The sequence below is a fragment of the Equus przewalskii genome, chromosome 12 (genome assembly GCF_037783145.1).
Source record: "Equus przewalskii isolate Varuska chromosome 12, EquPr2, whole genome shotgun sequence".
In the NCBI taxonomy this organism is placed as follows: Eukaryota; Metazoa; Chordata; class Mammalia; order Perissodactyla; family Equidae; genus Equus; species Equus przewalskii.
In genome coordinates, this window is record NC_091842.1 from 34237852 (window position 1) to 34265633 (window position 27782).

At 47.7% G+C, this 27782-nt stretch overlaps 1 protein-coding gene and 1 long non-coding RNA gene across 2 annotated transcripts in view; both read left to right on the top strand.

Annotated features, from left to right (window-relative positions):
• GRIN2A (glutamate ionotropic receptor NMDA type subunit 2A) overlaps positions 1 to 27782 on the top strand; it is a 361604-nt gene that overhangs the window by 67075 nt on the left and 266747 nt on the right. The gene's annotated exons all lie outside the window — the stretch shown is intronic.
• The window catches only part of LOC139074779 (uncharacterized), a 66030-nt gene continuing 65254 nt past the window's right edge, over positions 27007 to 27782 (top strand). The window contains exon 1 of the long non-coding RNA XR_011524524.1: positions 27007 to 27190. This is a non-coding gene — a long non-coding RNA (uncharacterized lncRNA). The remainder of the gene's footprint in view (positions 27191 to 27782) is intronic.

Here is a 27782-nt window from a genome sequence, read left to right on the forward strand (position 1 = left end):
GGCTTTATTGAATTTACGGTCTCATTGGAGAAAAACACCAAATAATGAATGAGGCAACAAATTGTTTAATTATAATTGCCATAATTGCATGACTGGGAATTACAGGCTGCCATGAGAGGGCCTCCGGGTGGAGGGTGGTACTCAAAGAAGGCTTCTCTGAGGAAGTGATGTCTGAACCATTTCAGAAGGATAATGAGGAGTTAGCTAAGTAAAGGTGTGGGCTGGACGAGAGAGTGGCAGAGGAGCAGAGCATTCCAGCATGTGCAAAGGCCCAGTGGTTGGTAGGACTATGGCCCTTTTAAAGGACTGAAAGAAAGCCAAAATGTTATATGTTAAAGATGAAGGAGTGGGAGTAGAGGAATGGAATAATAGTGGTGGTGTCAGAAGAGGCCAGGCCATGCAGGGGTAAGTAGACTACTTTCAGGAGATCCATGAAGGATTTTATTTAGGCAAGAAACAGACAGGATCAGGTTTTGTTTTTTAAAAGACCCCTCTGGCTGCTGGATAGGGAGTGAATTATAGGGGGCAACAGTGGTTTCAGGAAGAAAGGCTAGGATGGTATTGAGCTTGTCCAGGTGAGAGATGACAGGGAATTGGGCCAAGAGAGAAAAGGGAAAAGTGGATGGATGGATACGAATAGTATATAGGAGGTGGAGTGAACAGGCATGGGGTGTGAAGGACAGGAAGGGGGCAAGAGTCCCAGAGTTTTAGCTTGGGCATCTGGGAGCATGGTGGTGTGGTACCCTGAAGAGGGGGTAATTTGAGGAGGGGCAAATGATGAGTTTTCTTGAGCATGTGAGGCTGGAGAAGCCGCAGGTCACCCTGATGGAGATGTCAGGGAAGCAATCTAGAGCTGGACGGCGGGTGAACATGGGGAAGCTTCGGCCTTAGAGATGGATAATACCATCCTGGGAGAGAAAAAAGCGGGGGAAGAGAAGAGGGCCACAGACTGAGCCCTGAAGGTGCTCCATAAAGAGAAAGGATTGAGTTGATTTACTGTCATATGCCCAACCCTTCTCTTAGGCCACAGTTTTAGAACCAGCACAGATCTGTGAAATCAATGAACAAATGAAGGAGAAGGAGTGAATTTAATGGTTTCTTCAAACTGGTTTGTATTAGGAGAACTGTAGTTTATATTTTCGCTCGGTCCCAGAGGAAAAAAAAATTCCTTTGCTTCTGCCTAATAGACTGTAGTTTTCAAAGCCCCTTCACAAATATTTTTATCTTTGGCTCTGCTCATCTCTGGGGTCTGTATTTTAAGAAGGACATTGATAAACTGGGCTTGTTAGGAGTGAGATGACTGGGCGGGGTGCACACTGCTGAAAACGGCTCCCTAAGAACGTCAATGGAAGGATAAGTGTGCGTTTTCCTGGGAGCAGAGGAAAATGGGGAAGGGAGAGGTTTCGTAGCTCGCTGTATGTGACTATCTGAGGGCCTCCATGTTGCACATGGAGCAGACGTCTTCCATGTTGCTCTGGAGTCTAGAGGAAGAAGCAGATTGCAGAGGAGATACAACCTGGCTCCAAAAAGTGTAAGGAGGAGCACTGGGTGGACTCATTGAGTCTAGGATTCTTTGTCATTGGAGGGTCATCAGGCAGAATAAGCACATGTCACAGAGGCCCCACAGGGATTCTTGTATTGGGCATGACTTTGACATATATGAACTTTTTTGTCCCTCAGATTCTGGGAGGTTATTAAGACTTCCGGCAGTAGTCCCATCATATAGATAGATATTGCTTCCACTGCCTAAACTAGTATCTCCTTGTAACCCCCCCCAAAATTCTAGAGCCATGGCCTTAGAATGTCAAGAAGAAACATTCTGGAGGTTAGTTAATACCCTTGACTGTTAGAATTATGTGTGGTCGTGATTCTCTTTGTATCTATTCTGGTTTCACTTAAGGCGGCTGAAATGATTGATCACTGCCCTTCAGGGACTCAAATATTTTCTGCTCTGCAAAATGTCTGCAAATTGCATCCCTACTTATGCAGGGAGAGCCCTGCCCCCAACCCCCAAGTGTGTTGTTTCTTTCAGGAATGGTGATTTAGAGTCTGTGCTGTCCCGGCTTGCTGGGTTTGGGTTTCAGCTTTGTCATGACTCACTGTGGGTCTTTGGATCAGTCTACATTCTCCCATCTCCAGTTTCTTCATCCTTAAAAAAATGTAGCTGTTGTTGCTGATGGTTTCTATTTCTTCAGAGTTAAGGGTGGGTCTCTCATCGGAGAATGTAAGAGAAATTGCTACATGGTAGCTCTTCCGCTAGTCTGTGAGCTTCTGGATGGCAAAGATCATCCTTTCCTTTCTTTCCAGTGTCTAGCCCAGGGCGTGCCTCAAGGTAAACAAAAAATGCAGCAACTGAAGCACCCACTGTGTGTCTGTGGGTGGGTGAATATTTCAGAGAATGAGTGCCCCAGGGAAAGAGCACTCCAGGACAATGGAGGAAGGATGATAAACATAGTCTTTGATTTTAGAGAGACCTAAGTTTGAATCCCCTTACTAGCCTTGTGCCCTCAAACAAGTTACTCAACCTCTCTGAGCCTTTGTGTCCTCACTGAAAAAATGGGTGCTGATATCACCAACGTCAGTGAGTTCCTGTGATGACTACATGAGTGACTTGTGTGAAAATGCCTCACCCAGTGCTAGAAACATACTGGTTGCTCCATAAATGCTAGTTGCTCTCGTTTGCTCTCTAAGAGTAGCACGTGTTGTCAGCTTTGCCTGTCACCTTTGCCGTCAGGAAGGTGGCTTGATGTCCTAGTAATTGAGATTAGATTACACTTTGCCTATATTCCCCCAAACCGACTAACCCATCCCCCAAATTATAGCAACAGCACCTCCCTCTGACATTGGTGCCGTCTCTCCAGTAGATTTGTAAGTTCTGTTACGGATGGGGGTACTTTATGTGTATTATTTTAGTCTCCATCTGATTTCTTTTAGCCTGAGACCCACGCTGCTTTTCTAGGTAGGAAGGGGTAAAGGAGACTGGGTTTCCTTGCTGGCAGATCGTCCCAGGTTTATAATTAGTATCTGAAATAATGGCTGGAGAGGAGTTGGCCAGAACGCGAGAAGAACTGGCTAATCACAGCCCTAAATGACCCCTGGGATTCCGGCCAAAAGCAGGGAGCCATCTTTCTTGGAACCCCAACATTTGCTATTACTCAGAAAGCTTCCTGGTGATCTGAGCCAACTTAATTAATTAGACCATTCTCTTTTATAGCTCTTGGAGTTTTTAATTCTTTGAGACGGTGGACAGCTCTGAGTTGCGTAACTTGCCTCGTACTTTTATTTGCTTCTTCCTGGTGTAGCTTTGAGTCCGTCTTCTCCCCCAGGTGTGCCGATTGGATCCTCCAGGAAGCAGAGGCTGACTCAGAGCCAGGAGTGCAAGAAGTTTATTGGGAAGGGGGAGGGGGCCTGTGAAAAATAAAATATGGGAGGGAGGACCCAGGCTTGGGCAAGGGGGAGCCTCAGACAGAGATGCACATCTGAAAAAGTGTCTGCCAACTCAACAGAAAGCTCTGGAACGGAGATTGTCCATTAGAAGAATCCTATGTTGGGCAGAAATGGCCAGGCTCCGGTGCCCCCACCCTGCTCAGTCCCTGGCTGGGGACTGCCTGGGAGGAGCGTGCCTCAGTTTGAAAGCTGAAATGGATCCTGAAGGCCCTGTGGTTAGAGGCTGACAGTGGACTGCGCTCCTTGTGGTTCAATGACACGTTCTTTCTTGAAGGCAGATCCAAGTGACGCCTCCGTGGAAGCCACACCTGGAGAGGTGTGAACTCAAAAGTGTTGACCAGCACATCTGTGATGGATACACTCAAATGGTTAGAGAACCTTGCTGGGTGCCACCATTGGGGCCATTCAAGTCAGTTCCCTCCAGGAATATTTATTTACATCTTCCAGATGCTTGTCACCCTGGTGGGAGACCTAATTTGATACACTGTGAATCCAGCAGGGACCATGCCTTCAAAGGACAGAAAGCCTTGCAGACGAAATGAGAAGCGTGGACATACAGCCATTTTAAAAGGTATAAATGGACAAGGGTCTTACAAGAGGTGCAGAGAAGATCACCATTACAACAATAGCTGTCCTTTATCGAATCTTCATGATGGGCCCGGTGCTTTCCACATGTCATCTCGTTTCGTTAGGAGGTGTGGGCATCATTGTTCCCATTTTGCAGATGAGGAAATGGAGGTGCAGAGAGGAGAAGTGACTTGGCTGACATTGCACAACCAGGAGAAATACTTCTCTCCATCTCCACTGTCACTACTGTGGCTCAACGCTCAGCATCTCTTGCCAGGACAACTGTGGCCCTCAGACTGTTATCCTGCATGAGTCCCGGCTCCTCTCAAATCCACCCTCTCCACCGAAGCCAGTGAGGTCTTTCCAGATACAAACCCCATCACGTTGCTTCCTTGCGTGAACCCCTTTGATGGCTTCCCTTGCCACGGGGATTGGAATAAAAATTGTCTCAGGGTCTTCAAGGCACTGCCTGGCTGACCTCAGCTACTTCCCCAGCTGCTTCTCACCTGCTGTTCCTCCCACGTCTCTCCTTGACTGCTGAATTCTTTTCGTGTGCTGAAATGGCACTCTCTACCATTTGTGCTGTTCCATTTACTTTTGTGATTATTTGACTCACTCCTGTCTTGAAGCTCCTGCACGCTAAGCTCCATGAGCATCGAGAATTATCTGTTTGTTTTCACCGATGCGTCTCCAGCACCCAGCACAGCCCACAGCAGGTGCTCAAGAACTTGGTTGAAAGGGCCAATGTGGCAGTGTTGGTGTTGGAACTGAGACCGCTCTGACTTCACTGCCCTGGGAAAGCAGAGTTCCTTCTAGCTGGTGGTGGCGGAGGGTCCTCGTGGCATTCTGGAAGAAGTGGTTTTGGAATCCAGCCTTAAGCAAGCTACTTCTATTCTGTCTCTTGGCCCCGGTAAACAAGCCAGAGAATCAAATCCTTCGAGACAGCAGGACTGGGTGGCAGAGTAGGAACAGAGCTCTTCGGACCCATCCTACCTTTGGAAAGGGTCAGCTTTGTGAAAGAGCGCCCGTTTCCACATGTTCATTGAACCAGGGGAGCACTGATATCCTCGGAGGGGAGCAGGACAACATCCTATTTCCTTTTCTGAGTTACTTGTTTCCCCCGGTGCTGAATCTCCGCACTCCGGAGACAGGCCCTGAATTTGGAGCTCTGGTGATTTGCATTTAATTACTGAGAATGTTTCCCTCTTTTAAAATTGTAATGCTGCTTTCGGCGTTAAAAGAAGTTCCTGTTGGAATAAAAACATTAAAAGCTTTAGAGTAAGTATCTTTTCTATGGAGCATGTGGAGTCATCTGAAAATAGGTAGTTGGTTTTCATAATGGTTTTGCAATTACCCATAATGATGCCCTTTTCAAGTCTTTAAGGTCAAAGAGGAGGTCTTTGGTCAGATGTGCAAGATATGGAGGATTTTAGAAACTTCTTTGCTTGGATCCAAATCCCTGTAGATGGGGACAGTTTAAGAAAGAAAGTGAGAGAGGCCCACATGCCACATTTGTCAGCCATCACCTGTCCCTCGGGCTCAGAATCGAGCATCCTCCCACGGCAGCAGGTGTGGTCAGGGTCCCTTTCCAGCCCCTGATTTCAGGAACGTTTCAGGCACCAGAAGGAAGGACAAAAGCAGTTTCTGCTGGTCCCTCCATTGGAGCTGGTGTTCCCCTCTGGCTGGAGCCTTGGTTCTTTCCCGGACGCCTCCTCGGTTAGCTCACGGGAGGATGCGGTCTCCAAGATGCCAAGACGATATGTGTGGTGCGAAAATTTCAGAGAGAAGAGGCCCGGGTCCTCCTCCTCTCAGATCCCCAACTTCAAACATCTCTTCTGTGATTATTTGTTTAATGGGTGCCTCAAATCACTCGCTTTTAAATTTAAGTACATTTCTTTTAAAAAAGCAACTTGGCATCAGAGCCGTAAATGGAAAACCAGTATCACTTCCCACAAATAGAAAGTAAGTCCCAAAATAAATACAAGGAAGACCAAACAGGGCTTCTCGTTACTAGCTGGAGACTGCGGCCTGCCCAGGGCTCTGAGCCCGAGGCCTGATCTCGGTTAAAAAGGGAGATTAGCCAGGCTTGTAGGGGGTCCGGGACTTTTTCCTAGATGTTTTCAGAATGGTTGAAACAGACTTGAAAGGGAGCAGTATTTTTTTCTTTTGTTTTGAGGAAGATTAGCCCTGAGCTAACTGCTGCCAATCCTCCTCTTTTTGCTGAGGAAGACTGGCACTGAGCTAACATCCATGCCCATCTTCCTCTACTTTATACGTGGGACGCCTACCACAGCATGGCTTGCCAAGCGGTGCCATGTCTGCACCCGGGATCCAAACCAGTGAACCCTGGGCCACTGAAGCGGAACGTGTGAACTTAACCGCTGAGCCACCAGGCCGGCCCCGGGAGCAGCTTTCTTACATGTGATTTGATGTTAGTTAATTCCGTATCCTTGTACCACCTAAAAGGCAAACTTGCCGAAACCAATCGTGCAGCCTCATGCTTGGAAAGACTTCCAGCCTTGTCCAGTAGACACCGTTGAATCGGTTAATTCTGTAGATGGGTTCTTCATTTCTTTGGCCGGCTCAGGGAGCCTGGCTTGAGAGTGATGTAGAAGATAGGTTAGTTTCAAGGAGTTGGCGGTGGTTGTAGCAGGGCTGTGTATGGGGTGCTGCCCTGCAGGGGAAGTGAAAGACATGGGGTGTCTGGCGTGGGTAGGAGGGTGTCTGGCATGGAGGTAAAAATCTATGCTGATTTAAAACTTTTCTGAGCTCCTTTATCTCTTCTTATTGGGTCTAGACCTTTGCTATTCGTGGTGTGGTCTGTATCCCCTGGGAGCTTCTTATAAATGCAGAAGCTGGGAGGCCTCCATCCAGGACTTCCTGAATCATAATCTGTGTTTTAGTACTCTTCATAGGTGTTTTGTAGACATAGGAAGACTGAGATTGCACACTCATGGTCATGGCAGCGTTATTCACAGTCGCCAAGAGGTGGAAGCGACCCAAGGGTCCATCCACGGATGAATGGATAAACCAAACGTGGTCTATACTGACAATGGAATATTATTCAGCCTTAAAAAAGGAAGGAAATTCAGACACATGTCACAACATGGATGAAGCTTGAAGACGTTATGCCAAGTGAAATAACCCAGCCACAAAAAGATAAATACTGTCATATGGTTCCACTTACATGAGGTATCTAAAGTTGTCAAATTCATAGAAACAGAAAGTAGAAAGGTCAATGCCAGGTCCTGGGGGGAGGGGAAATGGGGAGTTGTTTAATGGCTACAGAGTTTCAGTTTTGCAGGATGAAAAGTTCTGGAGCCCTGTTGCTCAACACTGTGAATATACTCAACACTACCAAACTGTGCATTTAAAAATGGTTAAGGTAGTAAATTTTATGTTATGTTCTTTACCGTAATTAAAAATCAATTAAAAAGGAAAAGAGGAACCCTATTAGTTACCTTAAAAGTAATTGAGAAGCAGTGCAGACTGTGGTTCTCAAATTTCAGCGGGCATAGCAGCCCACTGGAAGGCTTGTTAAACCGTAGATTCCTGGCCCGCCCCCAGAGTGTGCGATTCATCAGGTCTGGGTGGGGCCCAAGGATTTCCATTTCTAACAAGTCCCCGGGTGATGGGAGCGTATTGTGAGCTATACTGCACTAGACCCTCCACGTTGATAGGTATGGTTCAGAGAACGTCAGGATGGACTTCTCGTCTAAGACCCATAGGCATTCTCAACCCAGCAAACACACTAGAGCCACTCAAGGAGCTTAAAAAACAAAGATTAAAACACATATACGGATGCCCAGGTCCCACACCCAGTGAGTCTGATTTATTAGTCCAGGGTGAGGCCTGAACCCATATATATTTTTAAACTGTATATTTTGATATAATTCAAGTTTACAGAAAAGTTGAAAGCATAGTGGAAAGAACTCCTATATATTCTTTATCCAGATTCACCAATTGTTTACATTTTGCCCCATTTCCTTTACACATTTTGGGCAGGAATATCACGGAAGTGAGATTACATCCTCCTTGGTGCACCACATGACGAGGCACCTGATGTCGCCGGTCCTGATGTTGGTGCTATTCATTTTGATTACTTGCTTAAGGTGGCGTTTGCAGTCTCCACTGTGAAGTTCCTATTTTCCTCTTTATAAGCAATAAGTAACTGGTGGGGAGATACGTTGAGACCAATTTCGCTCATGAGTTTTAGCGCCCGTTGATATTTCTAAGTCCTTCATTCCTTCCCTTTATTAGTTGGTGTTCTGCCAGAAGAAAGAATGTTTCTTTCTCCTTTATTTATGGACTTACGATTATGGACTTACGATTCTTAATTTTTTTCAATGGGCTATAATCCACTACTGTGATTATTTATTTTTATGCTTAAAGTGTCCCAGATCTGGCCAAGCAGGCCTCTTCACGCTGGCTCTTGTGTCCTTTTGACATGTTCCTCTCTGGTCAGCTTGGGCCACCATGACAAAATACCGTCGACTGGGTGGCTCAGACCACAGAAGTTTATTTTCTTACAGTTCTGGAGGCTGGAAGTCTGAGGTCAAGATGCCAGCATGGTGGGGTTCTTGTCGACTCTCTTCTTGGCTTGCAGATGGCTACGTTCCCTCTATGTGCTCACATGGCGTTTCCTTGGTGCATATACATGGAAGGGGTTGGGGGAAAAACAGGGGGAGAGGGGGAGAAAGCGAGAAAAAGAGAGAGAGAGAGATTTTCCTTTTCTTGTACAGCCACCGGTCCTATCGGATTAGGCCCCCACCCTTATGACGTCATTTAACCTTAATTACCTCCTAAAGTCCCATTGCCAAATAAAGTCATACTGGGGAGTTACGGCTTCAATGTATGAATTGGAGGGCGGGGCACGACTCAGTGTATAGCATTCCCCATGGTCTTTTGCATACTATTTCACTTTCTGGAGCAATAAGATGCTCCAGGTTCACCTTGTACTTTTCCTACATCAACCCAGGAGTGAGCAATCAGCCATTTCTCCAAGGGTCTAGGTTCCTTTTTGAAAATATACTCCTTGGGTGAGAATAATATGCGGTCAGAACTGAGACCTGCCCTTCTACACCAATCCGCTCAGATACGCCACTTTCTGTAGATGAGGAAGCTGAGACCCAGGCATCGGGAGTGACTTGTTCAAAGTCACCTAGCAGGTGAGGGGCAGAACGGAGCCTACGAGCCTCACCTCCTGCTTTTTAAAACCCAAACCCTGCCGTCCCCTAACTGTTTTGTGTGTATGTGTCTCATTGTTTCACAGGCAGGACTCATTCACTCTGTCACAGGTCAATGTGGCAAGTGCTATGGGGGACGAATAAAGAGTGTAGCTGGGCCCCTGATTATAATGTGTCCCCCACAGTACTTGTCCCAGCGCTGAACAGAGAGCTACTTCTTGTTATGGGTGGGATTGTGTCCCCCCAAATTCCTATGTTGAAATCCTAACCCACAGTACCTCGCAATGTGACTATATTTGGTGATAAGGTCTGTAAAGAGGTAATTAAGTTAAAATGAGGTCGTTAGAGTGGGCCCTCATCCAACGTGGCTGGTGTCCTCATAGAAGAGGAGGTCAGGACACAGACATGCACAGAGAGAAGACCATGTGAGGACACAGCGAGAAGGCAGCCATCTGCAAGCCAAGGAGAGAGGCCTCAGAAGGAACCAGCCCTGCGGACGCCTTGACCTCGGACTTGCAGCCTCCAGGACTGTGAGAAAACACATTTCTGTTGTTTAAGCTCCCCTGTCTGTGATATTTTGTTACGGCAGCCTGAGAAAATGAATTCACTGCTCAATAGATCTTGGCATTTCCAATTATTTGGTTGACATCCGGGTCTCTGACGTAGGGAACCTGGGCCAGGAAGACAGGAGGTTTAGGTTCATACTATAGCACCGTTTGCTCACTGGGTGACACATAAGTTCTCCTCTTTGGACCACATTTCTCCTTCGTAAAAGGAGAGAAACCGAACCGCCTGAGCTCTATGGTGATGTCTTGGCCAGAGGTCCGCAGGACCATCCCCTCCCTGGAGTCTTGGGTCCCCCAAGCAAAAGCCACATTGGAACAAAGTCTGTTGGTCGACTATTGCTGTGTGACAAACCGCCCTAAAGTTTCAGTGGCTGAAAACCGTAATTACCTGTCATCACTGCACACCCGTGGGTGGGAGGGGTTGGCCGACCCCGGCTGGGCGAGCTCCTGGATGCTTCGAGCTGTGGATATGGCTGGGCTTAGCCCCGCGGTGAGCATTGGGCTCGGGTCTGCTGTGGTGTTTGTTCTGTGACTTGCGCTATGGAAGGGGTGGCTCTCTGGGGAAGTTCCTCCTGTGGTCACAATTGGGGCTTAAGAGAACAAGCAGAAACCTGCAGGGTCTCTTCAGGCCTGGGCTTAGAACTGGCTTGCTGGCCCTCCTGCCTCACTCTGTTGGCCAAAGCGAGTCACCCGGCAAACCCAAAGTCCAGAAGAAGGGAAAGATGCCCTGCTTGCTCCTTCAGTGGAAGAGACCCCAGAATCACATGACAAAGGACCCAGTAAGGAGTGGAGAATTGGGCTGAGAATGCGATCTTCTACAAAAGGCTCCCCTCACCATTTTTTGTTATTGTTGTTGTTGCAAGGGCATCCTTTATTTATTTATTTATTTATTTATTTTTTAGTTTTAAGCTTCTTCTTCTTCTTCTTTTTTTTTTTTTTTTTGCTGGGAAAGATTGGCCCTGAGCTAACATCTGTTGCCAATCTTCCTCTTTTTTTTCCTCCCCAAAGCCCCAACACATAGTTGTATATCCTAGTTGTAAGTCCTTCTATGTGAGCCACCACCACAGCATGGCTGCTGACAGACAGGTGGTGTGGGTCCAGGACCGGGAACTGAACTCAGGCTGCTGAAGAAGAGTCCACCAGACTTTAACCAGTAGGTCCTCAGGGCTGGGGCAGGGTATTCTTTAAAATAGCCAGAGACTGTGGGTCTTAACTACAGAGCCGGTGGTGCCTCTGGATTATGATACAGTCACTGGAGTTCAGATGCCAGTGCTAAGTGGTAACGGAAGAGCGGCACGGAACTTTAGCTGTGTGCGTTTAGAAGCTCTGGATGCCTGGTCCCTCCCACAAGGGCAGGCTGAACTCAGTGGTCTAGTAGATGAGGAGGGCTGAGGAGAAACGGGACACACACCGGCGACACGCTTCTGAGAGTTGAGATCTTCTGCGAGGCTGTCGTTTTCAGGACTGGGCGAGAAAGAAGGATACAGTTTCCTTTGGGGCCTTCAGCCTGCTGGAACAGCTGTATCCCTCCTCTGTCTGCTGTTCTCATACACACCTCCTGCCTCCAGTGGAAAGAAACTGTAACTCTTAGCCCCACTTGCTTTTCTTCCTCTCTGGGTCTCAGAACAGTGGGAGGTGACATTAAAAATTACTTATATTTTTCTCAGACCTTGAGATTTAGTGTCTCTGAGTACAAGAGGTGGAGGGCTTGAGAGAAGGGTCTCTAGAGTTATCTGCCTGATTTGAATCCTAGCTCCATTATACTAACTTGCTGTGTGATCTTGGGCAAGGCACTGAACCTTTCTGTGCTCTAATTTCCTCATCTGTAAAAGGAGAATAAAATAGAATGGACCTCATAGGGTTGTTAGGAGCATTAAATTAGTTAATACATATTAAGTGCTTCCAATAGTGCTTGGCACATAGTAGGCAGTTACTAAGAATTAGTTATTAAAGGCCAGATCATTGAGGAAAAAAATGCCAATTTCTAGCTGAGAAGTTGCTGTTTTATCAGACAAAGGAGAATTCCTTCTGCTCTGACATTCTAGACAAGAGAGGACTCACGAAGCTTGTGACAACTTGAGGACCTCCTTCCACTGCCTCCTGGTCCCCCTGCGATCTGACTGCCTTACTGCTAACACAGGACGATCTGACAACATTGCCTTTCTGCTGAAATGCTAATTTATAATTCAGTGTAAAAATGGATTTTCCCTGCACTGTACCAACCGGAGAGATTAAAAATATATGCGTGTAACTCTTACGCTGACACTATTGCTCTGTTTGTGTCACCTTTCAAATTCTTCCTAAATATCGTTTGGGTAGGATTATCCCAAGATAGAGGTTAGACCGTGTCTGACCTCCAAGACCCCTCCTCTGACCGGATGCTTCTCCCCTTGTTGAGAGGACCGGGCTGGTGGAACAGCAAGGCACGCAGATGACTAGACTATTTGGTGGGCTGGTGGGGCCGTAATTGCTTTCTCTATTTTTACAGATTTATTGTTGCATAATTTACAAATGCTAAAATTCACTCCTTGGAAATTCAATGATTTTTTAAGTGACTTTACAGAGTTTTGCAACCATAACCACAAGACAGTTTTAGAACACTTCTATCACCCCTCCGAAATTCCCTCAAGGCTGTTTGGAGTCAGTCACTGCTCCTCCCCCAGCCCCAGGCGACCGCTGAGCTGCTGTCTCTCTGTATAGATTTGCCTTTTCTGGTCCTTTCGCATAAATGGAGTCAAACGACATGTGGTCTCTTGAGTCTGGCTTCTTTCGCTCAGCGTCGTGTTTTTTGAGGTTGACCCGTGTTGTAGCTGTGGATCAGTGTTTCGTACCTTTCTGTCGCCAAATCATATTCTGTTGGATGGCTACACAAGATTCTGTTTATCCATTCGCCAGCTGCTGGGTGTTTGGGCTGCTTCCACGTTTTGTCTATTGTAAATAATACTCCGATGAACATTGATGTACAAGTATTTGTGTGGACATAGGTTTTAATTTCTCTTGGGCGGGTGCCTAATGGTGGTCTAGTGGTTACGATTTGGGGCTCTTGCTCCTGTGTCCCGAGTTCATTTCCTGGTCAGGGAACCACACCACCTGTCCTGTTGGTTATCATATTGTGGTGACGGCGTGTTGCTGTGATCCTGAAAGCAGTGCCACCTGTATTTCAAATACCAGCGGGGTCACCCACGGTGGACAGGTTTCAGTGAAGCTTCAGACTAAGATAGACTAGGAAGAAGGACCTGCCCACCCACTTGCGGAAAAAATTGGCCATGGAAACCGTATGAATAGCAGAGGAGCATTGACTGATAGAGCGCCGGCAGGGGAGAGGATGGCGCAGAAAGACCAGGCAGGGCTCTGCTCTGTGTGGTTGGAGTCAAATCGATGGCACTAACAACAACAAGATACCTACGAGTAGAAACTGCCAAATTGTTTTCCAAAGTGGTTGTACCATTTTACCTTCTCATCAGCCGTGAGTGAGAGTTTTGGTTTTTCTATATCCTTGCCAATATTCGTGTTTTTTATTAAGCCTTTCTCATGAGCATGTAAGTGGCATCCCATTGTGGTTGGTATCCCATTGTGGTTTTTTCATTTCCCTAATGTCTAATGATATTGAGTACCTTGTCATGTATTTGTTAACATTTGTAGGTCATTTTTGGTGTAATATCTAAGTCTTTCAACTATCTTTCGGTTGGGTTCGTTTTCTTATTATAGCGTCGTAAGAGTTCATATATTCTTGATACAACTCCTTTATCATATATATGATTTGAAAATATTTTCTCCCAGTCAATGGCTTGTCTTTGCATTTTCTTAATGGTGTCTTTTGGGGTGCGAAAGTTTTAAATTTTGATGAAGTCTAATTTACCCCTTTCCCTTTATGGCTCATAAAAAAAGTGGTGCTAACAACTCTTTGCCTAAGCCAAGGTCACGAAGATTTTCTCCAATCTTTTTTTCCGAAAGCTTTGTAGTTTTAGCACTTCCGTTTTGAGTTCATATTCGTGTGCAGTTTGAGATAAGGATTTAAGTTCACTTCTTCACCTATGGATATTAAATTTTCCCAGCATTGTTTGTTGAAAAGACTGTCTTTTCCTTATTGAATTGTCCTGGGATCTTTGTCAAAAATCAATTGGCATAAACGTAAGGGTTTCTTTCTGAACTTTTGGTTATGTTCCACTGATCTGCATGTCTAGCCTTACTTTTTAATACCACATTCTCTCCTTCTTTTTAAAGAAACGCGGACTGCCACATGCAGTGCCTCGTTTGGATGTGTCTGGAGTCCTGGAAGCTTGACTCCTCTAGGTTCTTGTACAAATGGACCTTGAGAGCTGGTGTGGGGGGTCTAGCAGGGGAGAGCGGCTACTTGTATACCCTTGACCGAAGAACGGTCCTCCTCTCTCGGGGAAGGTTGTCCTCTTTGCCCGAGCGCCCATCTTCAGGGGGGATGCACGTGGAGCAGTGAGGGAGGAAGGGGACACCCACCTAGCCAGCAGATCAGCTGAATCAACCCTGGTGATCAATGGGGTGACAGATGTCACAGCCAGGTCGCCCTCACATCCAATACCACATTCTCTTGATTACTATAGTTTATAATAAGTTTGAAATTGGGTAGTACAAGTCTTCCAACACTGCCATTCTATTTCAAAATTATTTGGCCATTTCCATCCTGTGCATTTACATATAGATTTCAGAATCAGTTTGTCAATTTTTATGAAAAAATTCTGCTGCACGAATATTGATGGAGATTGTATTGAATCTAATAGCCTTCCAGTCCACAAACTTGGAATGTCTCTCTTTTCACTTAAATTCTCTCTCACTCTCTTAGACAATGTTTCGTTCTTGGCAGGGTATAAATCTTATGCTTCTTTTGTTAAAATTTATTCCTGTGTATTTTATTCCTTTTGACGCTATTGCGAATGGACTTGTTTTCTAAATTTTTGTTTCTAGTATTTGTTCATTAGTTCAACTGGCATTTTGTGGGTTCTTTAGGGTTTTTTACAGTTTTACATCCTTTCCCATCTGGATGGATTTAGTTAATTGACTAATTAAGTTATTTACCAAATTGCACTGGCCAGCCTCTCTAGTGCGATATTGTCGAAACGGTAAAAACGGACAGCCTTGCCTTGTTCCTGATCTTGGGGAAAACTTTCAGTCTTTTACCACCCAGCGTGATGTTATCTGTGGGGTTTTGGTAGAAGCCCTTTATCAGGTTGAGGATGTTTCCTTCTCTTCAAAATTCCAAGGGTATTTTTCTCAGAAATAGAAAAAAAATCCTAAAATTCATATGGAACCACGTTATCCGACTCGAACCCCATCTTTCTGCTACAGAGAAAGGAGGACTTGCTGGTGCTGCAGGGCCTCTCCCATCTCACTGAGGGCACGGTGGTCCCTACCTCTTGCCCTCCTCCAAGTGCCTTCATTTTTATTTGACCGTTTCCCCTGATGTTTATTTTAATCTCATCTGTTGCAGCTATTGGAGACCATTCCCCCTGGCATTTTTCGAGGGCTGGGGCTGGTAAAATGGGCTTGGTGATACTTGACATGGCCCCAGAGAGTGTCTGATGGCGATTTCCATGCTGAAGCTTAGGGCATCTATTTCAAGATGGCGAGATGGGTTTCTCAACCTGGGCACCTCTGCCGGGGGCTCTGAACCTGGGACCTGGGAGCCACCTATAGCTGCACACATAACTGTGCCCGTGTGCGCATTTCTCGAGAGGTTCCAAGGCTTTCATTAGTTTCTCAACAAGGTGTTGACATCTCCAAAAGGGAGAGGGCCATGGATGACGACATTGATATGAGTAATAATAAGTCAGCTTTACTGAGTGCTTAGAAAATGCCAGATATGTGTTAAGGGTATTATATAGATTATCTCATTTAGTCCTTGTATCAGTCAGTTTAAGCTTACTTATGTCGCAGTAACAAACAGCTCCAAAATCTCAATGGCTTGCAAAACAAAGGTTTATTTCTTGCTCACGGTTTTTGTTAGGTTAGTTGTGGCTCGTATCTTAGAACCACGACTCAGGCTGAGGGAACAGCCCCTATCTGCGTGGTTGCTAGTCTGATGGCACAGGGAAAAAGAAAGGTGTAGCTCATGAGATGAGTCTTAAAGGTTCTTCTTGGAAGTGGCACATATCGCTTCCACTGGCTTCGAGCCTGAACTAAGTGGGGGAGGCATCCTGCAGAGAGGGGCAGTGAATATTTGAACAGTACTGTAGTCTACTAAAGTCCTTATGAAAATCAGTAAGGTATGATTATTGTTTCCTTTATACAGATGAGGAAACCGAGTCTCAGAGAGATTTATTTTTTCCCCCAGTGCTGCATAATTACTAAGTGATAGATCTAGGATATAAGTCAATCTGACTCCAGAGTCTGTGGCTTCAACCACGGCACTATACTGGTTTCCACTGCCACAGCAGGAGCTAGCTGCTTCTCTCTCCCTCTTCTCCTGCCTCCCTCCAGCTCAGGGCAGTCCAAACACACCAGTCTCTTAAACCTTCAACAATCTCTGACAATACTCAGGAGAAAACCACTTGCCTAGTTGGAGTCCACATTTTCATAGTCCCCAGGCTTGGGACTCATTCTGGAGTGTCCAGCTAGGCATTCGTTTGGCAGGATTCCTGTCCACTAAGAGCTTACCATTCGTCCACGGTGGGGGCGTGCTGGTATTTTTAGAGCTCGGCAGCCTTGCGATGCTGCTTTCTCCGCCCCGCGGTCCGTGGATTAACCCCGGAGTGGCATATGTCCACGCTTTGCCTGCCTGGTCCTGGACACAGTCCTCTGCATTGTTGAGAAAACAGATTGTCCCAGGTAGACATGTAGCCAGATTTTTTTTTCTCTGCTTCCCTCCTCTTCTGAGCTGCTCCTCCTCTTTGTATGGCGTCTCTTCTCCTGGGGACCCACCACGATTTTGCAGCTGCTTCTGAGCCAGCGGAGATGGTGGGGTTTGCTCACTTGCAGTTAAGTGTGGCCAGGAAGCTGCTGGTTCTTGCCACAGACATATTACATATTTGCAGCTTTGCCTACCCTCCTGGGCAGGCGCAACGCACGTGCCCTCCTCGGGGAGAGTGAGAGGATGCAGAATGCTCCTTTCTTTTGTCATCATTGCTCCTCTAAACTCGTTATCCACATCGATCGAACACTCTCACGGCCCAGAAACTGGTGGCAGTGTCACTGTGAGGCACGGTAGCTTTGGTTTGCTTACTGTCAAAAGCTCTGGATAAGGACCAGCAACATTGCAATTCGTGCACAGGTGTTGTGACTCTCCAGGGGAAGGAAAGCTGGAGATTTGCATGAAAAGGTACTTAGAATGTCTGGAAGCACTAACTCAGGTGTGATCCAATTCAACAAACATTCCTGAGTGCCTACTGTGTGCAAGGCATAGGATTTTGCTTTATGTAGCGGTTACAACATTCTGGAAGATATCGGGGGAGCAGATAAGCACATCCCTCAATATAACCCCAGACACTACGTTTATAGGAGGTGATAGACATTAAGTTTTTCTTTTTCTTTGTTTCTTTGTTTCTTTCTCTCTTTCCTTCTTCCTTCTTTCCTTCCTTCCTTCCTTTTCATTCATTCATTCATTCTATGGTTGTGGTTAAGAGCATAAACTTTGGAGCCAGACTGTCTGAGTTTGAATCCTTACTCTGTAACTCACGAGCTGTATGATGGAACAAGTGCCTGAAATGCTCCACACCTCAGCTTCTCCCTTCCTAACGTGGGGTTAATAACACCCAGCTCACAGAGTTGTCGCATGGATTAAGTGAGTTAATACACAACGCAGTTCAGTTCCTGGTGCCTAGGAAGCCCTGTCAAAGTGCTGGCTCCTCCTCCTGTCGCTCATTCAACAGATATTTATTGAGTGTCTACTATACGCCAAGTCCTGACCCAGGTCCTAGTCACAGAGCAATGAGCCGAGTCCAAACCCTTGTCCTTGTGGAGCTTACATTTCAGAGGATGGAGGCAGAAAATAAACAAATAAATATATAACACAGCAGCTGGTGATTAAGGCTTGGAAGAACAGTGCCTAAGAGGTTCAAGTCAGACTCTAGGAAAGTCAGACGAGGGAACAATTGATTCCTAGTGAGCAGAAATGGTGGGAACCTCCCCAGAGGAGCTGACATCTGCTGAGGTGAAGAAGCAGCCATGTGAGGCATGCACACAGCATCCAATCCCGAAATGAGAGGCGTAATTGTCATAGCTCCCTTTTTCCTGCCTCCTGTAGACAGGGATTCTCAATGAGGTCAGAATCCAGGGCTTGTTTCTGGTCTTAGGGTCAGAGTTCAAGTCTTTAGCCCAGGACTGTGCTAAACCCCACACTTAAGGTGCCGGCAGGCAGGGCCCTGTCTGTGCCTGTCCTGCACACTAGCAGCCCACGCATTTAGCGCTTCATAGGTGCTCAGTAAATAACAGAAATAGTAGCTGAGTGTTTCTTATGTGCTGAAGACATGTTGCCAAGTTCTCGCACGCGATGTGTAACTTATTTAATTTTTACCACCCAAGGGCTATTTCTCTCCCTGTTGAGCAGATGAGGAAACTGAGCAGAGGCTGGGATGGCTAACGTATCATGGGAAGAGTCCGAGAAGGCTTCCTGGAGGCGGTGACTTTGAAGCATGTCTTGAAAGACAAATAGCAGCTCTCTGAGTGGGAAAGGGGGGCAGAGAAGGGCATTGTAAGCAGAAGCCGCTCAGGGAGAGGTGTGGTGAGCCTGCAGTTCGGAATGCAGACCCGGGGGAGGTGGGCAGGGTACAGAGCACGACAGGCTGTGTAGGTCTTACTCAGTAAATTAGATTTTTATCTTGACGGCATTGGGTGACCATGCAAGGAATTTCTGAAACGGAAGTTTTCCATCATCAAACCGGCTTCACTCAAAGGTTACCACTGAAACCAGCAACCAACATTTAGCACTTAAATCAAGTACCGTCTCACAACATTTACCCCCATCTCCCAGCAGCCAGGCTGCTTCTCACTGTGCATCAGCACCTGTTTGGGGTCCAAGAGGGATGGGGAGAGTTAACACGAGGGTTGTCGTGTCTTGCACACCTGTCAGAGGTTTGCACACCCAGAACCAGATCCCTTTTGCCTCATCTCTCTTCTAGCTCCTGCAAATGCCAAATGGTGGGAGTTTCTTCTTGGCTGAAGTTGTTGTTTTTTTAGGTTTCAGGCTCAAACGTTTCCTTAGAAAACATGTTTTTTGTTTCTTTTTTCTCAAAGAGCGACTTGTTCCTCCTCTGCTGGCAGAGTCCTCTTTTCCTTCCCTCTTAGAGGAAGCTTATTTCGTCCTGCACTGATCCAGTCAGCCCAGGGGACCCGTGTTAGTGTTTAATTTTCAAAAAGGGAATGGCGGCAAAAGGAAATGGACCAGTTAGGGTCTGAAGTCTTTTCTGTTTTATTACTATTGAAGGAAGCCCACGTCGGGGGACGTCCAGTGCTGGTGCCTTATTTTGGTGCCACTGACGTCATCCCCCCCTTGACCTCCGTGGAATGGTTGGTTCTTGCTGGTGTGTTAGCTATCTATTGCTGTGTAACAAATTACCCCAAACCTATTTATTATTTCACAGACTTCGTGGCTCAGGAGTCTGGGCCTGGTTCAGCTAGGTTCTCTCCTTGAGGTCTGACAAGCCTGCAATCAATGGCTGGGATGCTTTTTCAAGAGCACATGGTTGTTGGCAGGATTCATTTCCTTGTAGCTGTAGGACTCACCTAGGCTTCCTTGATCAAAACCAGCCATGGGGAGAGAGAGAGATTTAGAAAGAGTCTCTTTGCTCTTTTCTAGTCCCTGAGTGCAGGGAAAGTCAAAGCCCTCACCGGCTGAGGTCAGGCCCACTTAGGATAATCTCCTTTTTGATTAACTCAGAGTCAACTGATGAGGGATCTTAATGACATCTGAAAATCTCTTTGCCTTTATCCTATGACAGTAACATAGTCACAAGAGTGCTACCCATCCTCAAGGGGTGGGGGGTCTTACAAAGGGTATGGATCGTTGGTGGTCATCCTAGAATTCTGCCTGCCGCAGCTGGTAACTCAAACCAAACAGAGACTCTGTCTTCATCTTCCAGATTTTTGGATTAAGCCTGTGGCTTGGAGAACAGCTGTTTTCCGAAGCCCTCTCATAATTCCGTTGTAAGAGGAGTTGGAATATGACCATAGGATGTTTTGGTGGTTTCGAGTCTGGTGAATCAGAACCACTGATACAGAAGAGGTACCTTGTTTGCAGAGCCAGGTAAAGGCTACCTGTTTCTGGACCACCTTTTCTAGAACTGATTTCTCTGCTGGATAAAATAGACCAGTGGCTTCACAACCCTGTGGGAAAATAAGGGTTCTGGAAGCTGACAAGTTCTGGAAGGGAAGCTGACCTCAGACCTCCCGATTCCACGTCCTTTTCTTTTTTTCTTTTTCTCCTTAGACATCGTTTTCTTTTCTTTCAGTTTTCTTGAGATATGGACATCCAGCACTGTGTAAGTTTAAGGTGTGCAGCCTAATGACTTGTGTTACCTGTAATGCAAATGAGTACCAACATAAGCTTAGTTAACATCCGTCATCTCATAGAGATACCCCTCCCAAAAAAAGAACATTTTTTTCCTTGTGATAGAACTTTTAGTACTCAGCAACTTTCAAATGTACCATAGAGCAGCACTCAACTATAGTCCTCATGTTGTACGTTACATCCCCAGTACTTATTTATCTTATAACTGGAAGTTTGTAACTTTTGACACCTTCTGCCCATTCCACCCACCCCCCCCGCCCCCCGCCCAGGTAACCACAAATCTGATCCTTTCTTTTGGTTTTTTTTAGATTCCACATATAAGTGCGACCATATGATACTTGTCTTTCTCTGTCTGGCTTATTTCACTTAGCATGATGTCCTCAAGGTCCATCCACATTGTCACAAATGCCCAGGTCCTTTTCTACGTGGCACCCTTGAGCTGACTCTTGTGGGTCCCTAGGTCTCAGTTTCTCACTCTGAAAAATGAGGGAGTAGGATCAGGGTGTCTCTGAGGTCCCTCCTCATCTCAGCATCAGTTCCACAGTGTGACCCAGATCCAGTGAGCATCACATTTGGAGTACGTGCCTTGTAGGAGACAGGCAGGTTGGGGAGAGATGCCCATGAGCACGTCTCAGGTGTGTTTCCTTTCCCTAACGCCCGTTCCAGCCAGACGCTTTGTCTTCAGGAAGGTAGAAACCCTCTGGGCAGAGAAGTCCCATTTGTAGTTAAAACTGTCTCCAGCTGTGTGTCTCCAAAGCGGCAGGATGTTGGGCTTAGGGACCCCCGGGGTTCACAGGGCTTTCTCTCTTAATGCCTCGATCATACTTTTAATCAGGATAAATTTCCAGCATTAATCTTCAGTGCTTGTTCTTGCCATTTCCAGCCACTCGACACTTTTTCATAAACAAAGTGACAGTTTGATTGAATGTGGTTTTTAATTAAGCTGCCTTCACTCGGAGCAACGTTCTGGGAGCATATGTAAGGAGCAGAGCTTCTGACGTGCAAGCTGAGGCTGACTTCTGAGAAACTTCCGCCAGGCAGTTTGGGAAGAACAAAGGAAACCAGGCAAGTGGAATTAACCAGGCCCCCGGATTTCCCCCGCAGCCGGCTGCCCCTGCTAATAAATGTACAAAGGCCAGCAGTGCATACAGCTGCCTCCTGCTGAACTCAGGACAAAGCGTGTGAAATCTTAGGAAATTGCCCCACGGGTCCTATTTATATTATCGACATTTAAGCTGTTTATGGCATGTCACTCTCTTCCACAGTTGGGACTTTGCAGAAACAAAATGAAATAAGCCACTGTTATTCTGCCTTCGGGCACGACTCGGAGTTTTATGAGCAGTGGCAAACTCTGCAGTATGAGACCTTCCAAGATCTTGGAGTCTCTCAGGGGGCAATGCTCGGGGACGGAACACACAAGGTGGGAATAGACGAAAGGGCTACCAGAGCGTGGAGTGGGGGCATGTGGCTGGGGACCACTCTGCCAGCTCTTCCAAGGGCTGTGCAAGCATAACAGGGGACAGTATGTCAAAGGACAGCGTTTGGTCTCAGGGTCCCAGGTATTCTCATCTGGATACAAAACAAGGATGCAGGCGAGGATGGTATCGTTTGAAGTCGCATCAGATCGGAGCCCCGTCCCTCCCGTGGTGTTCTGTGGTCTACAGATCTACCCTGATAAATAGCTGCTGTGGCGGAGAAATCCATCAAGCCTTCGCCCTCCGCATGACTCATCTCCCTGTGGCAGGCGAGGTGCTCAGCTTCCAAGAATAGCCTAGCCTGAGGGATCCAAGCTCGGAATCCCTCCAACTTTCAGGGCTCTGAAGTTCCGCGCCCACAGAGGTCTGTGCTTAGGGAACGGGGTGCAGATGGCTCGGCGTTTGCGGAGACAGTGGCTAATAACCATCTCCCTTCCACCTCTCCTTTCTGCAAAATTCCAGGAATGCAAAATTCCAGGCCGGATCACACGGCTTACAGAGGAATCGAATCATAAGGAGTCCTAACGGTACCTTTCCGTGGCTTAAAAATAAGGGGCTCAGGAAGCCCACTCCTTCACGGGTCTGCTCATTCAGCAAGTATTTGCTGACTGCCTTGTAAGCGAGAACTACGGCAAGAAACCCAACGGGTGATCTTGCAGAGGTGAAGCAGATCCAAGTGGCAAGCCCTCAATGTTGTCTGTGGTACTGAATCCAGGCAACCGGACAGGGGAGTGATAAAAATAATAGCTAACCTTTATTGAGCACTTACTGTATACTGTGTTTCAAGCGCTTCATAGGAATTGGCTAGGTTAATCTTCACAACGGTTCCATGAGCTGGTTCCCCTTATCAACCTCATTTGCAACCTCATTTGTCCTTAGTTAAGAACAGAATGGCACAGAGGGTAACTTGCTCAAGCTCATACACGCCAGTAGGTAGCCGTGTCAGGAACTGAACCCAGGGCTCTCTGATGGGAACACACTGAAGTGTCACGATGCTTACCCCATTCCATCATCACAGTGCCCTTCTGTCACTTCTTCCCAGGACGTGCCAGGCTCCTTCCTACCCCGTAGGCTTTGCCTTTCTCTCTGTGTTGGCTCTCTTTCATCCTTCGCATCTTAGCTCGAGGGCCAGCTCTCCCAGAGGCCTTCCCTCACCACCTCGTAAGCTCTCTCTTCTTTTCTCCAGCCCAACACTTCATTTCCTTCGCAGCCCTTATATTGTTACATTGCGGTGTTTACTTGTTTGCTTTTATTTATATGCCAATCCCCACTAGACTTTAAGCCCCTAAAGGCGTGGACCTCGTGTAGCTTCTTTACCTCCATATCTGTGGCCCTAAGATGGAGCCTGGCACACAGCAAGTCCTCAATAAATACTGTATTCGCTGGGCGGTCAGAGGAGGGGCCCAGGTGCAGAACAAATGTCAGCATCGTTGACGCCTAGTTGTTAGAATGAATGAAGCCACTGAGCGCAGGGCTGTGCGGCTATTGTTATTGTCATTACCATGGCTGCTGATGAGGAAAGACACGGGGACTCAGAAGGCACAACAGAACATTTGGGGTTGCAGTGCAGACCCAGTGATCTGAGAGTCATTCAACGCGCGCCCCTGCTTGGGGGCTCTGTCAGTTCCTCTGCTGTCTCCGCTGTAGGGGGCTGTGCCCTTGGCCCCAGGCAGCTGCTGCAGGCGGGGAAAGGGAGACGATCTCAGCCTGGGGCGGTGCCTCCGCAGGACAGTAGTGATGGAGCAGAGATGAAGATGTGGGTTGCGTCCCCCCACATCTCGTCCCAGGAGCTGGGGACCCCCCAGGTGCTCAGAGAATCCCTGGGTGTTGCTGGCTGCCTCCTTCACAGCACATCATTTTGCTTCCTCTAAGAGTCACTTTCTTCTCCTATGCCTTGCTCATCTGCCACTAGCACATGCTAGAAAGAGGACTTACTCTGTTCTAGAACATTCTACCTGTGTGGCTTCTTCATTCTTCTGTGAAATGAGGGTTACACTGACCAATGGTGTGGTCAGGAGGATTAGGTGAGGCTGTCGTCTCTCCAGCACAGGTCTGGGTGCTTGGCCTGTGAAGTGCCATGGTGCTAGCCCGACACCATTAACGGCACAAACCAACAACATCTTCATCTTACATTTACTGAAGATGTTTCGGGCATCGGCCTAAGCACTTTGTCATTATTATTATTATTAAAATTTTGCAGTTGTAACAGCTTTATTGAGGCACGATTGACATGCAGTAAACCACACAGCTTGACACGTGTTGACGTATACATCCATCCACGAAACCATCGCCACAATTTTATTCAGTCCTTACCGCATCTCCATTTTACAGATGAGGAAAGAGAGGCTTAGAGAGAGAAATACTTCATCTTGGATCACATGGATGGCCAAAGGCAGAGATGTCTGACCTGGCCTGAGTTCCTAACCACTGGGCTGTACTGCCTCCCACTGTAGGGAATGTTTCCCTGCTCCGTGATGTCAGGGCATGCGTCCTTGCTCACACTCGCCTTGGGGGTTTGCAGAGCTAAGGAGTCAAACAACCTGAGTTGTGTTAATGGGTCAGCTTCCCCATAGTGAAATTCTTGAGCTGGCTTCTCCACGCGTGGAACGATGTCACTGGGCTCACTTTACAAGGGGCTGATGAAGGTAGAGTGATGGATGAGGGTCGAGGGATGGCCTCAGTCAGTCAGGGTGCCGAGATGGCCAGCATCCAGTTTTCCCGTGGGAAATCCGTGTGCTGGATGCCTCCAAAACCCAGAGACCAATTCCAGTCCCCTCGACTCAAGGGGTCACGTGGGAACGTTTGAGAAAATCTCACGAGTGTTCTTGGATGTGGTGTCCCAGCTGCCCAGAGCCTCAGAATGCTGGATATGCGCGGAGGTCCCAGAGGCTGCCAAGGCCTGAGCCTGGTGCCTGCCCACAGTTAGCTTTCTCTCTCCCCGAAATCTCCTGCGTGGACTTCAGCTGCGTCAAACTCTTGATAGTTTTTAGATGCTTCCCTTGGACTCCACGCGCTTGCTTAGACTCTTCTCCTGAAGTGTCTTCTCTCCGTCTCCTTGACCCATCCAATGCCTGGGGTCACGCTCCCTGGTTTCATTGCCCTCCACTGCTTACCGCTGTGTGACCTTGGATGAGGTGCTCCATCTCTGGGCTCTGCACATCATCAGTGGGGATGGTGACAGTGCCGACCACGTGTGCATGTGCATTAAACACAGCAGCGCACGGCAAACGCTCAGCGTGAAGCCAAGACCAGAGCAAAGCACCAGTGGATGTTGCTGCCATTATGCTGCTGTGGGCGGTTGCTTTTGTTGTCAACACCACGCCTTTGCCTGGCTGGTCCCTCTTCTTGGACTAACGTGTCCTTCTGCCTTTTCCTCCCCCTTCCTCTCCTCCGTGTGGCTGTCTTATTGGTTGCCCTTCAAGGTATTCCCTTCTCTGATGTGAACCACTCTTTGGGTTAAGAACCTCTCTTCTGAGGCCCGTTCATTCTTTCCTTCCACAGACATTTATTGAGTGCTACTGTGTGCCTGGGAGATGAACCAAGTGGATGAAATCCCCGCCCTTATGACGCTTCCATTCCTGAGTAGGAGGAGGGGGAGGAGGCAGAGGATAAACAAAACCAGCGAGTCAAATACGAGGGTAAAAAGTAACTGCTGTGGAGAAAAATAGATAAGGAGGGACATTTGGGGTCTGTCTCAATTTAAGTCTGTTGCCGCAGGGTAATTATTGAAGGTCTCAGAAACATCTCAGTTTGGACAATAATGTGTTTACCTCAGAGACACCTTAAGACATTCGTCTTGGAGATAAGGAATGTCAGAGATGAGGCTGCAGTTTTAAATATGACATCAAGGAAGGCTTCACTGAGAAGATGATATCTGAATAGACACAAAAGAGGGGAGGGCGTGGACCATTCAGAAGAGCATTCAAATAAGAGGGAACAGATATGCAAAGGCCCTGAGGTGGGGACAATTCAGGTGTGTTTGAGGAACACTAAAGAGGCCAGGGTGGCTTGGGGAGGAAAGGAGATGATAGCAGAAAGGTAATTGGAGGTCAGCTAGACTGTAAAGGGCCTTGTGGGGTGGAGTGAGGTCTTTCCTGGGAAACCATTGCAGGGTTTTGGGCATATAAAGGAGGTAGACTGACTCATAGGGCCATTCTGGCTGCTGTGTGGACTGGGTTGTGAGAGGGCACAAATGGAAACAGGGAGACCGTCATCTAGGGGAGAGGTGACAGTGGCATGGACCAGGCTGCTAGTGGTGTTGGTGAGAGTGTAGGTGGATTTGTTGATGGATGGGATGTGAGGAGTAAGAGGAAGAGAGACGTCAGAGTTGCCTCTCGAGTGTGTGGCCCGAGCAACTGGAAGGTGGGAGCTGCTGTGCCCCGAGGTGCCTGTTTGATGTCATCTTAGTTTTCTGTTGCTGCCCTAGCAAATTACCACAAACTTAGTGGCTTAAAACATGCCTATTTCTTATCTTCCGGTTCTGGAGGCCAGATGTCTGCCACAGGTCTCACTGGGCTAAAATCGAGGGGCCAGCAGGGCTGTGTTCCTTCTGGACGCTCCAGGGGAGAATCCGTCTATCGCCTCTTCCAGCTTTTAGAGGCCGCCTGCATCCCTTGGCTTGCGGCCGCTTCCTCCATCTCCCAAGCCGGCGACACTGCATCCCTCTGGGCCTTTCCTCTGTGGTCACATCTCCCTCTAACCAAAGCCGGGAAGATTCTCTGCTTCTAAGAACCCTTTTGACTGTGTTGGCCCCACCTGATCATCCAGGATGTCTTCCCATCATAAGGTCTTTAACTTAATCACAGCTGCAGATTCCGCTTTGCCGTGTAAGGTCACAGACTCGCAGGTTCCAGGGAATTTGGATGTGGACCTGTTTGGGGGTCAACGCTCTGCCAACCGGCAGGTACATCCAGGTGAGGTGCTTGGAGACAGTTGGATGTTTGAATGTGGATTGGGGGGGGGGGGAGCGGTGTGGCTGAAGCAACAGTTTTGGAGAAGCCCATAGTCCCCTTGACTCTTCCAGACGCACCCTTGGTGTTTGTTCAGCCCCCTTGGCTCTTTCTCCTCCAGACCGTGAGGATGGAGCCTGTGTCTTCTCTGTATTTCTCAGAGCCACACCCCAAAGAGTGTTCCGAATGGTCCGTGAGATGAATATAGTCTGAAACCAAATTTAAACCAAACGCATCTCCTAACGCGAGGAGTGTGCTGTAGGTCCCGGCTCTCAGGACGGCCGCGGACACCTGCTCCCGCCCCGCCCTGCAGCGAGGGCAGGCCTCGCGAGAGCTCAGGGCAGACGTGAGCCCGCCCGCCTCGTGTCTGGGCTTCCAGGCCCCGGCTTCGTCCCTGTGGGATGAACTTGGCGCCGTGGTTCAAGTTTTGTGGGACTGACGGAACAGATGTGCCTGCTTGAACGTTCTCCTGTGAATGGTTTTTGGGTCCAGGCCCAGTTTCACAGCCACTGGATCCCGTCGCGAGGTAATCGGCAAAGCTTAGCAGGGCCTAGCGCGGCAGGGAGGGTAAACCAACACCAACGGCAGGACAAACTTCCTCAGGGGGCCTCAGGAAGGCATGGGGGTGGGATCTCGACCCACTTTGCTTACTGAGACCCCAGGCACAGGGCTGGGGGAATGGTGTGGTCAGCTCTATGTCTGGGCCTGAGAGCATTCTCATTTTTCTATGCCTTCTTATGGCAGCATATCCGGCACATTTTTTACTTTTTTTGTTTTTTTGAGGAAGATTGGCCCTGAGCTAACATCTGCTGCTAATCCTCCTCTTTTTGCTGAGGAAGACTGGCCCTGAGCTAAGATCCGTGCCCATCTTCCTCTACTTTATATGTGGGACGCCTGCCACAGCATGGCTTGCCAAGCCGTGCCATGTCCACACCCGGGATCCCAACCGGCGAACCCCGGGCTGCCGAAGTGGAATGTAGGAACTTAACCACTGCGCCACCGGGCGGGCCCCACATTTTTCACTTTTGCGGATGGGTCTCGGAGTGAATTTCCTCACATCGTAAAAGGGAGTGGTTTGAATTTTCTCACTGTCTTTATACACACACAGCTTTTAAAGG